This window comes from Haliotis cracherodii, unplaced genomic scaffold (assembly GCF_022045235.1).
Source record: "Haliotis cracherodii isolate W230 unplaced genomic scaffold, xgHalCrac1.p SCAF_10, whole genome shotgun sequence".
Lineage (NCBI taxonomy): Eukaryota > Metazoa > Mollusca > Gastropoda > Lepetellida > Haliotidae > Haliotis > Haliotis cracherodii.
The window spans coordinates 28465900-28479765 of record NW_027266265.1 but is presented as its reverse complement, the minus strand read 5'-3'; the positions used below and the strand labels follow the sequence as shown (position 1 = coordinate 28479765).

The window sequence follows — 13866 nt, the reverse complement described above, 5'->3', positions numbered from 1 at the left end:
TACTAATGTACAAATAAGCCAATCTAAGATAATAGTGACAAGAAAAAAATACATTTTGGACAACCGTCTCTGGTGGTAGCGTGGTGTTTCATAAAGCGTGTAGTTGCTGTATGACTAATAGTTTTTCTCCATGCAGGATACAGAAGCTTTTTTGACGTTTCTTTCTGCATAAATAATTGTAAGCGATTCCGTGGCATTTGATTGGCTAACCAATTTTCGCGTTACGTTTGCATAATCCCAAAACAATAGGCCACTCCCACTAACAAACTACTCTTTCCTGATTGGCTGATAATCGTATGAACGGGGCATGTGTTGCATTATTGCACTATCGTCACGGACTTCGTGCTGTTGTCTTCACTTTTGTATGTGTTTAATCACTAAATACGCAGACTGTGAAGTTATTATTATTGAAGTATGTATTTATTAGATTTGACTGCAATATGTATTTGGAGTTTTAAACGTAAAAACCGGTGTGCATCCTTAGGGTGAATCCGCTAATGACACCAAACACGTTTAGCTGCCAAAAACAATCCTAAACATGCTTAGACCTTAGGTTTGTGTTTAGGATCTAAACACTTTTACAGTGCACCTTCTGTTTGAAATTCATCTCTATATCATTCCATCCTGCTTGCCTTCAAATCAAATTCTGCATCTCAACCGTAATTGTCTTCATCTGTATAATTATTTCATAACAAAGTACTTTGTGTTGGGTTTAGTGCGAAGTCCTTCATCCCGTGTTACATAATCATACAACTTGCACTGCCGCTGACTTGAAACGCCGGTGAGTGTAAACGCCAGACAGTATTTTATGGCAATACACAGACTATTGCACTGTCGTAAGCTGGCAGTTGATGACGTCATAATGGCCGACACATCTACATCCGGTTCGACATTTTCACACTCCAGGGAATAATATTTATGCCGCATGGTCGGTGTCCGTAAGCACACTGTGGTATCCGTAAAATAAAGAAAAATATCAGAACATACACTTACCTATGCTTGATGTCTTGTCACGGTGACATTTCATGTTTGACATGACGTGGTGTTCTCGTACAATGACGTAGTCAGATCACACTGGCTAAACTAAAACATCGCTAGCCTCAGGGATAGCAAATGTGTTACGTATTTACTGTCAGAATTATACGTTTGAAGAGAAAAATCGCTCATTTATGCAAACACCTTCAGGCTTTATAAATATTAATGAAAACTATTGATAACAAAGAACAATTTGAAGAAACTGTGTGATTGGCCAATGAGCTTATGACTACTGATTAAAGCCGTCAATGATATTCCGGCTATAACACAGAACCTGTAAACAGGACTAGCCATAAAAAGGCCAGGTTGGTGCTCATCCACATGCGTATTTGTCGATTGTGTAGGTAAATCAATTTAATTAAAATCAGATCTTAGTTCTCGCTACCGCTTAACAAAGATCTGATGACATACCATTACGGGTCACGTCAGGACGATCTTGCGCGAACTTTGACCGACCGATAGAAGGACTGACAAGAAGTCGACATTAGCCAATCAGAAGGCAGCTTTCTCGTGCTTTACGGCACTAATTTTAAATTGGCCACTACGCTTCGAAACATATTTTGACAAATTCTCTATTACAAATTTGAAACCTGAACAAAAGAACATTGTGGAATGGCTAATAGATGGTCTACATTGTATGGGTTCAGTCGTTAAACCCGTAACTATCGTTCGGAATACCCCGTGTTAAAGTTTTCGAGGTTGCACTATCAGAATTCACATTCCGAATGTCACTTTCATGATCTGGTAAGCGATGCTCTGATTGGTCGGATGAAAGGTCGCTCTGACGTGACCCCTAATGGGATGTCCTCAGATCTTTGTTTGGCGGTAGCGAGAACTAGGATCTGATTTTAATGAGATTGAAGTTAAATGTGGTAAAGATAATTTAACCTACATAGCGACGCGTATGTACGCGCGCGCGCGTGCGTGTGTGCGTATGCGTGTGTGTGTGGGTAACATCGCATGGTAAGAAGTACTTCAAGAGATGTACTGAAACATGTGTTAGAAGATTATAGTGGAATAAGGCACACGTACCTAAAACATATACTTTCCGCGAGAACAATTTGGTTTTGTCGGGAAATATGACAGTTGATTTGCCGTAGGTTGGTCCATATTCACCCAATACCAATTACTGATACATCACTTATATATGGCTTCCAGTGGTATATCACTCTTGATGATCAGTGGATCACTAGCGAGATGACAACCCAAAATGTAGCCATACCCCTCAAGTGATATACAGCAAACCCGGGCAAAATCGCGATATAGGGTACCATACTTCGAAAGACTGTAGCAACAAGTTCGTCCCTTCTTTTTTCTTGTTAACATTCAAAATCATGTTTAGTATAGGGGTGTGGGGTGTGGGGTGTGTGTGTGTGTGTGTGTGTGTGTGGGGGGGGGGGGGGGGGGGTTGGGGGGGTTGCTCGTGGGTCATACTTAGCCCAAGGCATATTTCTTTTAATATTTGTTCAATCGGTCCTATTAGCTGTCAGAGATAGAGCTTGTTAGGTGCATAGCTCCCACCAGAAGCGTCCAAGGTGGGTATCAATCCATTGGACGTGCGCATCCCGCAATGGACCTTATAATGTAAGGGAGATAACTCCTGGAAGTAATTATTGAAATATGTTTACACGTGAATCAGATCGATGTTATTGTCAATTGTAAATTGTAATGTATATTTGTTAAATTTAATATAAAGCATCAAAGCTAGAGATTAATCAGTCTCAATTATCTGCCGAAACAGATTCCATTAAGCGTAACAGGGAAAATAGAGGCGAAAATTGTATTACTGGTCACTGAAAATGAAACCAGGTGTTCGTGAAAAGGGTAAGAATGACCTGCTCTACCGGTAGCACCCGCCACTCACATCATTGGCATATCATATTATAGTTAACGCAGTAGGTCAGCTTTGGAATCCTTAATTAAAAATGATGTCCCATGCAATTTTCTATTTTTACTTGTACCATATGTTCCCGTGTTTTTTTCAGGTGAACAGTTGAGTTTCCTTTGCATGTGTTTGTTACGAGTGCCACTGGTTGGGCAGGATACGCTCACCTTTTCGGCAACACCTAGTACAACCACTGTTTAATAGTGATTCATAAGCACATGCTCACAATATAGCCGGAATCGTACAATCGACTGCTTTGGGCAGAGCTTTTTTTATGAACATGGCGAGGTCGCTTATCTTTGTAGGTGTTCAAAACGTCTATAAAGTAATCCTTCAATGAACCAATACCTATAACCCAGCATTATCATCACCGGTGGTAAGGATGTGAAAAGTTATATATACTTACCAAATAGAGACTGGGAAGGTACGAGATCCTGACAGAATTAAATGTTGTTCGATTTCCTGTCTGCTCCACTCGATACATGGCCGTACACTGCCATGCAGGTGATGCTGCCACGGAGCCTGTCGTCCACATCCAGTGCTTGGCCCACTCGTAGCTGCCCTGTTTCTGTTATATCCGTGGGCCCCCCGACACAGGCAGCATAACGTGTCACATTCGAAGCATCAATCACCAGTCCAATGTACCCTATGCTGCGTTCAATGATGACGAAGTGCCACACATCTGCTGTTAGAGCGACTGTGTGGTCGAGCGAGTCACAACACGAAGAGGAATCACATAGTGTTAGGGTCATGTTAGACGATCGCGCAGCCAGTTTCACATCTCGAATACCAGATTCGGTCCCGGTATAGCGGAAGTGTATAAGTGTTTCCGATGAAGGAATGCCTGGATTCACAAAGAGGGCGATCTGAAACTGCCCTTGCAGGGCCCCAAACTTTAGGTTCAGATCCAGATAGGAGACAGACGCGCCATCAAGCATCAGCGAATGTCGAGAAGAGATCTCCGGACAGCCATCAGTGAGTCTTGCACATTCGGACTGGAATGGGTGCTGTGGCGCTATATCCCACCGATGCTATAACCATAGGTTGTGTTGTCTAGTCGCCACAGTGTCACTGGGGGAGCATCCGGGTCGATGATCTGACTAGGACCTGAAACAGAACACAAAGCACATTAGCTACATTTTGATTAGAGTGATATTTTAATAGTTTCTAAACCCATCTTTAAACAATTAAAATATGAAACTCCTTGACCTTGACTACATTTTTTTTATATTCGATGGCAATTCATGAAAATATAACTTGAATATATGACTCCAACTTTGACTGGGATGTTCCTATCATGTCTGAGTATAGCTTTTAAACGTGGAGTAATATATTTCGGTATCTGAATATTTCATAGTAGGCTTACTTTCAGTCTTGTGTAAAGGACGCAAAATTCAATATTCTTTTAACTTGAAAACTCTTACCTGGTCTGAGATTCTAAAACCTCATTGACAAGTAAATCCTATGAATATTTCAAGATCCACGCTACTTGTTTCATATTCGCTAGCAGTATTTATTTAGGCCTCGCTTGATTATTGAATTATTTTAGAAATCCGAGGATTTCGGATTTCGTGGTACTTTTGCTTGACCCTGCAATACACCCCTCTTTAGGTGGATTCTTAAGAAAGTTGAGAAATCCAGTAAAAAGCTGGAAAGGATTTATTCTAAGATGATAAAGAAATTCCACGGGTGTAAAAAAATAATTCATGCGTGAACCAGTAACAATCAACGTGGTTGTAAACTGGTTCATTCAAGGTGCATCTGAACTGCATTCTTGGAAGCTAAAAAGGAGTGAGATGGCGCAGAAGTTCTTATTCCTGACACATGCGCACTCTTATTTCACTTGGTGACACAAACAGGTATCGGTAATCCCACAACAGCGAGGAATGAGCGCTGGCTCGTCGACCGTCCTAGATGACATATATCTTGACGGGCCTGTAAAGATGACACGCAACTTTCGTTACTAACATTTTTCTACTTCAGCTTTGTGAATAGATAACTGAGAATTAATATAAGGTTTAAGTGTTAGTGAACAACTCGCGGGTGAGTCCCTGTGGAAGGCAAGTCAAACCACGCCTTCGCTAACGACGCCTTGACACAGGCAATACATTTGGCTACTGATTCAACATAAATTAATTTACTTAAATTAAGTTATGAATTTGTATAGCGCATTTTCCAATTAACAATTGCACAAATGCGCTTAGACCATTATTGATCTAGTCAAAGGTGTCTTGAAGAGACAGGTTTTGAGTGTCTTTTTAAATTTTGTCAAATTTTCTGATTCTCGAATTTCTTGTGGCAGATTGTTCCATAGCAATGGGCCAGCATGTTGAAATGACCAGTCGCCTTATGTTTTGGTACATGACTTTGGCACCACTAGCAGATGTAGATCCTTTGATAGTTTCAAAGAAATGCCCGCATTCCAGTAGGAGCTTGAGCAAACCATGAATTCGTGCAAGGCTTATCAGAAGTGTTCCATTTTGGTGAAACCCACGTGTAAACAGAAATATAATCAGGGTGAATCACGATCATAGTTTTCTGGTGCACCTAAGGGACGTAACTCAGCACAGCTTCCACCTGTGCACACCTTTACACCCATTACGTCACATATGTTGCATTGTATGTCAACTGATGCACACAAGACAACAATTCAGTTCTTACCAAATCTTACTTCTTATTTGATTCTGGAAGTTGTCGTGGAATTATGGTTAGTACTCTGTACTAGACTTTAAATGGGTTTTTTTACGATTGCATATCAATAAACAGGACAAATTTCTTGATTTGTAAAAGTAACTAAAATGTTGTTTATTAATGGTGACCACTATTCATACTAAAGACTATCTTATGGGATTAGTCCGATGCCTTATATCGATTTCGAAAATGTTACCCTATGGTCAGTAGAAAATATATATTGTGCTCTGACATAAAAGTGAGGGAGTATGGTTTTACGCCGCTTTTAGCAATATTCCGGTAATAACACGGCGGGGGACACCAGAAATGGGCTTCACACATTGTACCCATGTCGGGAATCGAACCCAATTCTTCAGCGTGACGAGCGAACGTTTTAACCACCAGGCTACCCGACCGCGCTCGTCTCTAACGGCAGGAAAACTGAAATTTACATTTATCTTCGGCGTGACGAGCGAATGATATATAAGTAAAATCCCCTTTCGCCACACTTGAGTTAATGTCAAAGGAAAAGATGTTTTTATTGTTTGTTGTAAGTACATTTTAGTAACAGTAACGGCTAAACCCGGACTTGAATTCCCCACGGACCGCTCTTGTGGCCTAGTGGATGAGCGTCTGAACAGAGAGCGGAGGGTCGGTGGTTCGATCCACGGTCGCGTCATACCAAAAGATGGTACTCGTTGTTCCCCTGCCTGGTGCTCGCAATTAAGGGGATAACACAAGAACTGGTCGTCTCGGAGTCAGTATACTGTGTCTGAGTGGGTTATCCTTGTTAAACTGCGGCATGATATCTCAGTGGGCCAGCTTTAGTCCAGACTAGTACAAGCAGACGCACGCACGAACGCGAGCGCGCGCACACACACACACACACATGCACATGCACGTCGCTATGTAAATGCAATAATCTTGAACGCCACGTTAAACCCGACGAACACACTATAAAACTATATAAACTATATTAGTCAGGGCTAACGCACGTACACAAAGTACAATAATCTTGAACACGACGTTAAACACAATATAACCTCACCTCAAATTCCCCACGCGAGCAAAACATACGAAGACCATCCTTGTCTTAATGCTGAAATACTGCTAAAACGGCGTAAAGCAAACTTTATTCCACTTTCTTTCAGATGATCACAACTTGACTGAAATTGCACATTACATCAAATTAAATTATTATGTTCGATAACCTGGGTACAATCATCGGAATTCAATCAAACATGACATGAATTAAAACAAAATAGGAGAATTGTACAGATATTAGAAGTGGACCTACCTGGTGATCGGGACATTAAATCGCATTCTTTGTAGGCACCGGGTGTCTCAGCATCTGCAAACACACAGTGATAGAACAACACACATGTCATTTTACCCGTCAACATTTCGCCCCAGCCACAATTTCCCTGGGGTGCCAAGATATTCAACTGTGTCTTTTGGAGCAGCATTGTGGGTGCTTGGGGTACCGTCAAGGTCAAGGTGAACCTTCCCAGCGTCCACGTCCCTCTTGAACACAACCCGGTGCCATGTATTCACAGTGATTGGTGTAGGATGAGTGAAAGTCCAATCATTACTGTTATACATGATGAGAACATTAACCACACCTCTGTTTATGCTGATGACAATCTCACCAATTCCATCCGTAACCCCCGAACCGTATTTGTAATGCGCGAGTGTTCCTGACGGTGTTGTGGGATAAACAAGCAGGAATAAAGAGAATATTTTCATTTGGATGTCATCCACCCCCACCTTGACGTAGTCGACTCTTCCATCAAAACTGCTTATAGCTCAGTGATGGGTGGCCCGACCCAACCGTTATCGGATCGGTCAGTTTAGGGTGCTCGGCATCAACTGACGACTCCTTTTCAAACGCCCCGGCCTTATCCCCGAGTTGCCATGCTCGCTTGGATCCGCTATAGCACAAGGCGCTGTGACACTGAAGCACTGCAACAAAAACAACTGAATCACCATGGGTACGATTGGGGAGGATGGAACCTGTGGATGAGTCAGTAAGGATACACCATTTCAACTCACCTCACCTCACGACCAGTATCGGTTTCTGCATCTTCGCGAGGCAAGGTAATTAACTGACTGTAAAAGTCCAGTTTTCACCCTTGCCGAACTAGGCTGGAATTTCTGGACTCGGTCGTAGCGCCCAGGTGGCTATCACGAGTAATGTACCTTCTATGGCGCGCCTATTGACCGATCGGATTCCACCTATCACATTACTTGCGATTGCCTCAAACAAAATGGCGGCGCCTAGTCCAGACGATCAGATCGATAATCAAGATCTATATTGTAATAGCATGTGTCTTGCCTCACGAAGTGCATCAAATTACTTGAGCACCTGGATTATAAACATGAAACGATTTGGAAAATATCTGTTGACTCTCATGTTGAACACATGCCCTGCAAATCCATCTTCCCGAGGCAAGAGAGTAATCTGACTATAAAAGTCCGGTTTCCACCCTTGCCGAATAAGGCTGGGATTATGGAGTTCCATTTTGGCTGGACTAACGAGTCTATGCATAGTCCAATCAAAATCGCACACCGAAATCGAAATCCGGTTCGTAAACTGTCATGCAGAGTTCGGTCGATTGCAGGATTTGCAAAGCATGTGCATCGCCAACTCGTTGTTAACAAATATTTTCCAAATATTTTCATGTTTTTAATCAAGGTGCTCACGTGATTTGATATACTTCGCGAAGTAAGAACCGTTTTATCACCAAATAGATCTTGATGGTAGATCAGATCGTCTTGACTGGGCGCCACCATTTTGTTTGAAGCAAATGCATGTGATACGAAGGTGAAATCTGATTGGTCCATATGGGAGAGGCATTGAATGGACATAACTCGTAATAGCCACTGGTAGCGCTACGATCGAGCCCAGGAATTCCAGCCTAGCTCGGCAAGGGTGGAAACTGGACATATAAAGTCAGTTAATGCTCTTGCCTCAGGAAGATGGGTGTGCTGTTAAAGCGATTTCTTTACTTCGAAAGCATTATAGAATGTTTCGCATTCTAAACAGAGTATACCACGCGTTAGCCTCTTTCAAATTCTCATATATGAATACAGTCCAAATCTAAATAAAAGCGACAAAACCCTTTCCATATTCAGCAGAAATCTCTGTCCCAAACAGAGTCGATTGTACGAATCCGACTATATCATGAGCATGTGTTTATGAACCACTATCAAATAGTGATGAATCCAGGTGTTCGAGAAAAGGTTGGCCTATTCTGCCCCACCGGTGGCACCCGTCACAAACACAAACTTAATACATGTACAACAATTCGTCTGTGTGAAACATCAGGCGCATAATACGCTGATTCCTTCTTGAAAATACTGCGAGACTTACCAAGCTGTCTTCAAGAATATTCGCGACGTTTTATTTGACTACAATGTTTAGTTTGTCATTTTATTCACTTAAGTTAACGCCATGAAATACATGTTCACGTGGTTAGAGTAACATCACTGACATACGAGGGTTGGCTGAAAAGTTCTAAGTGGGATACATTGTATCTCAATCGGATTGAAACAAACTTTTGCCACCAACAAGTACAATCATTTAATGAATCATAGACATAAGAACTGCAACTGTAGTGTTATTACTGTCTTTGTACCAGACCATCTTGTTAACCTACCCCTTGAAATCACCAGAAATGGACAAAACTGGCTATGGGGCAGTCATCAAGTACCTGCAACTGAAAGGGCTAACTCCAACACAGATACATGCTGACATGGTCTCCACTGTAGGGGATGATGCCCCTTCATTTTCCACTGTAAAGAAGTGGGCTGCGGAATTCAAGCGTGGCAGAGAGAGCCTTGACGATGACCCGCATCCAGGAAGGCCTTCAACAGCAACCATTCCGGAAAACATTACCAGGGTGCATGACATGGTGATGGCTGATCGACGATTGACCAGTCGACATATTGCCAGTGTTGTGGGCATCTCTCATGAGAGGGTTGAGCACATTATCACCAACGAGACAGAATGACAAAAGTTTCTGCAAGGTGAGTGCCAAAGTTCTTGATAGCGAATCAGAAACGTGTCAGATTCCTGACGTGACAATTTATGCCGTTTTGAAGCAGAACCCGATGAATTTTTGGCCCGATTTGTAACCATGGATGTGGCCTGGATTCATCACTTTCAACCAGAAACCAAAATTCTGTCTAAACAATGGAAGCATCCAGAATCACCAGCCCCCCACAACGCCAAGTCGGTTCCTTCTGCTGGAAAGGTGATGACTTAGGGATTATCTTGATTATCTTGAAAATGGCCAGACTATCAATGGAAGATGTTATGCTGACCTACTGAGACAGTTGCGTGAAGCTATCAAAGCTAAGCGACGGGGAATGCTCACTAAAGGAGTCCTGTTCCATCAAGACAATGCTCCTGTTCACAAATCGGTCGTAGCCATGTCTGCGATCCATGATTGTGGCTTCGAAGTCATTGACCATCCCCCTTATTCACCCGATTTGGCCCCGTCAGACTTCCACCTGTTTCCCAAAATGAAAAAGGAACTGGCCGGTCGCCATTTTCCCAGTAATGATGACGTCATTTCCGCTGTGAATGACTTTTTTAGGTTGGCTGAAGAAAATTTCTTCTTGGCCGGCATCCAGGCCTTGCAGCATCGCTGGCAAAAGTGTGTTAACCTGGAAGGGGACTATGTGGACAAATAAATGAAAACCATCGACTTGGTACGGGTCTTTCACAGTTAGGCTTAGAACATTTCAGCCAGCCCTCGTAAGTATAATCATCTTTTAAATTTCATCTAAAATACATATGTGGTAAATTGTACAATTTGTTGCTTTTTGGCCAATGTGTGTTACTTTTTGAACGAAACAATCACATTGCCTTTCAGTATTGTAGGCCTTTTTTGCATACATATAGGACTGTGAGAATATCCAGAATACCAGGGTCAGTCCTGTCTACGGCTAAAGAAGTGGACAAATATTTATCTTACTGTTCAGCACTTTAGATTACTAATATTGGCTAACCATTTCAAACTTTGAATTTGGTCGAAAAAATGTCAATAATCTCTGTCATATGAAAAGGTTTAACGAAACAAAAGCGACAAGTCCAAACAATGACGTCAAGCACAAGTCCTCGCAACACCCACTGCTATCATATATGTATTATGGAGTCCGAAATTTCCGACTCAGAATTATGGATAAACAGTTCTGTATTTTTTCACCAACACGAATCAAAATAAGGGAACATTTAATGGCTGTAGTGTTAGGTATCTACGTAGCAACAACAATGCCAGTGTGTTGATGGTTATATGCAAATACAATAAACTCGAATTGAAAATAACACGGACCACTTTAGGAGTGCCTTGTACACTTTCATCCCAATAAAAAGTATGCTTCAGGTCAGACAAACATGAAATTCTGGCGTCCATCGATGTAAGTATTTGTTCACTAAAGCTACGCGCACTATAATAGCATGTGACACCTTCACCGAAGATGATCAATGGGGAGTTTTAGAAACGTGATCGTAATGTCTCTGTTTGAGTATGGTCTTCAGAGTTTAAATATCGCTGAAACCTCATCAGCAAATTTTATAGGTCTTTCTGGCGAGAGAAACGTAGAACAGTACTGTATGTAGGCACAGGTAAAGTGTTACATTATTTTACGTTGAACTGTTTTCTGTCCTGAAGAAAATAATCAGTCTCGATTATCTGCCGAATCAGATTCCATTGGGCGTAAAAGGCAAAATAGTGAAGATCATATGAACGGTAAAAAACGTACTTCAAGATCAAGGCACTACACTTATGAGGACCTGACCTTAGGGGAAGGGTGGCCTGGCTGTCCTGGTGTAAAATCTTCCCCGACCTATAGCCTGGCTGTCCTGGTGTACAATCCTACCCGAACCATGGCCTGGCTGTCCTGGTGTAACGTCGTACCCAAACAATAGCCTGGTTGTCCTGGTGTAAAATCATACCCGAACCATGGCCTGCTGTAGCATCGTACCCGAACCATGGCCTGGCTGTCCTGGTGTAGCATCGTATCCGAACCATGGCCTGGCTGTCCTGGTGTAGCATCGTACCAGAACCATGGCCTGGTTGTTTTGGTTTAAAATCATACCCGAACAATGGCCTGGCTGTCCTAGTGTAGCATCATATCCGAACCATAGCATAGCCATTCCGGTGAAAAGGACTATTAACGGTAATGACAAAAACTGAAAATTGTTTTTCAAGAAATTATATTTTTTCTTAGCGATAAACATCATGTGTAATCCGGATTGTAACCACGTGATCAAAACCTTTTCTTGAAATGAGCACTTTGCATTTTTGTCATTACTGTAGGTAATATTCCGTATCAGCGGAATGGCATGTTTTCACTTTATAAGTATTCGCACACATGCAGCTATCTTCGTTAATTGATCAATGCGACAGATTCAGCGAAGCTCATCCTCGAACCCCTTATTTAAATATAACAAACATCCTCACATTGAGAACATGGAGAGAGGGGTAGTTTATTCGTGTGTGACTTGGTTGATGAAGGTAGTTTTATTCTTCCAGAGAAGTAGTTGGTTTGTTTGTTGATTTACGCTGCACTCAGCAATATTCCAGCTACATGACTGCGGTCTGTAAATAATCGAGTCTGGACCAGACATCACACGAGGGGCGTTCAATAAGTTTTGCAACTCGAATATAAGACCAAGTCGTTGAATATCTTTTGCACTTTTGTTTTTCAACTTGATCTCCATTCACCTCAATACACTTATTCCATTTGTCCTTTAAGCTTTTAATACCACTTTTATAGAAATCTGCAGATTGGCCCTCAAAACACGCCTCTATGGCAGCCTGTATGTCCTCGTCATCTTGGAAGCGTCTTCCACGTAGAACAGGAAATAGTCCCTTGAGGCTAAGTCTGGGCTGTAGGGTGGGTGATTTAACTGTTCGAGTCCACATTCACATATGGCGGCCTGTGAAATTCTCGACTTGTGAACCGGAGCGTTGTCATGCAAAAGTAAAATACCATGAGTTAACATCCCACGGCATTTCTGGAGAACAGATTTTCGCAATTCCTTCATTACATTAGCATAATACTGTCCTTTGATTGTAGTTTTTGGTAACATGTAATCAATCAGTAATATGCCTCTTGCATCCAAAAATATAGTGGCCATTACCTTGCCAGCCGATGGTTGAGTGCGAAACGTCCTCGGAGGCGGAGAATTGGGGTGCTTCCATTGCATTGATTCCAATTTAGTTTCTGGGTCCCAGTGGTGACTCCATGTTTCATCACCTGTCACTAGACGAGAAAGAAATCCGACTTCATCAGCAGCATAGAGATCCAGGAGGTCTCGACAACTTTCAGTTCTCTGATGGCGATCTTGAGCTCTGGGGTTTCTAGGTACTCATCTTGCAGATACCTTGGACATACCAAGATGCCCATGAATAATTGTTTTAACAGTTCCAACTGATATTTGGAATTCCCAAGAAAGTTCAGATATTTTCACTCGTCGGTCATACAAAATTCTTCTTTCTATAGCAGCAATGGTTTCCGGTTTGGTGGCATCTGAAGGCCTGCCTGGCCTTTGATCATCGTCTATGGACTCCCTACCCCTTTTAAACTGTAGAGACCAACGGCAAACTGTTGAATAGTCAGGAGCATCCTTACCCATCACTTTACACATGCGATCATGGATTTCTTTTGCTTTGCATCCCTCCTTGGTAAGAAACTTTATTTCAGCGCGTTGTTCATGTTTGAGAGAATCCATGATTGTGGCCACCCTTAGGTGAATGAAGCCATCACATCTAACTAATTGTTGTGTCTGGAACTTGTTATGACATGTGTCAACCTGGTGTTACGACTACCTGCCACAAGTTGACATTGTTTGTGTAAACACAAATGCCCAAGTTGCAAAACTTATCGAACGCCCCTCGTACATCGGAAGCTTTTCAAAAGTTATTGTGTCTACTTTAACGACCAAGGTTGCACCAACCCCCAACTTCACTAATACCAAAGAGGGCCGCCTGAATGGTTGCCATTGTTGCAGGTTTTAACGCCATGCGCTTTCTCAAACACCAACACCAACAGAGCTCCCATCTTCCCTTGGTGGTGTCAATATTGTCATATGTTGCCCGATGTTGGGCATATCAGAAAGTGTAATTTCTTGACTGTGGGACAAGTACCGGGTACAATGACTGGAAGGCGAATTTCAACACCTACACTTAAACAGTTATAAAACCGGCTCTTTGCAATTCACCGTAGGCGACAAAGACTGGGTTAGGCTAGGCAAAACCAGGGAC

At 42.2% G+C, this 13866-nt stretch overlaps 1 pseudogene; it reads right to left on the bottom strand.

Annotated features, from left to right (window-relative positions):
• Positions 1 to 681: 681 nt before the first annotated feature.
• LOC139453690 (uncharacterized) lies at positions 682 to 9380 on the bottom strand (annotated as a pseudogene).
• Between the last annotated feature and the right edge of the window lie 4486 nt (positions 9381 to 13866).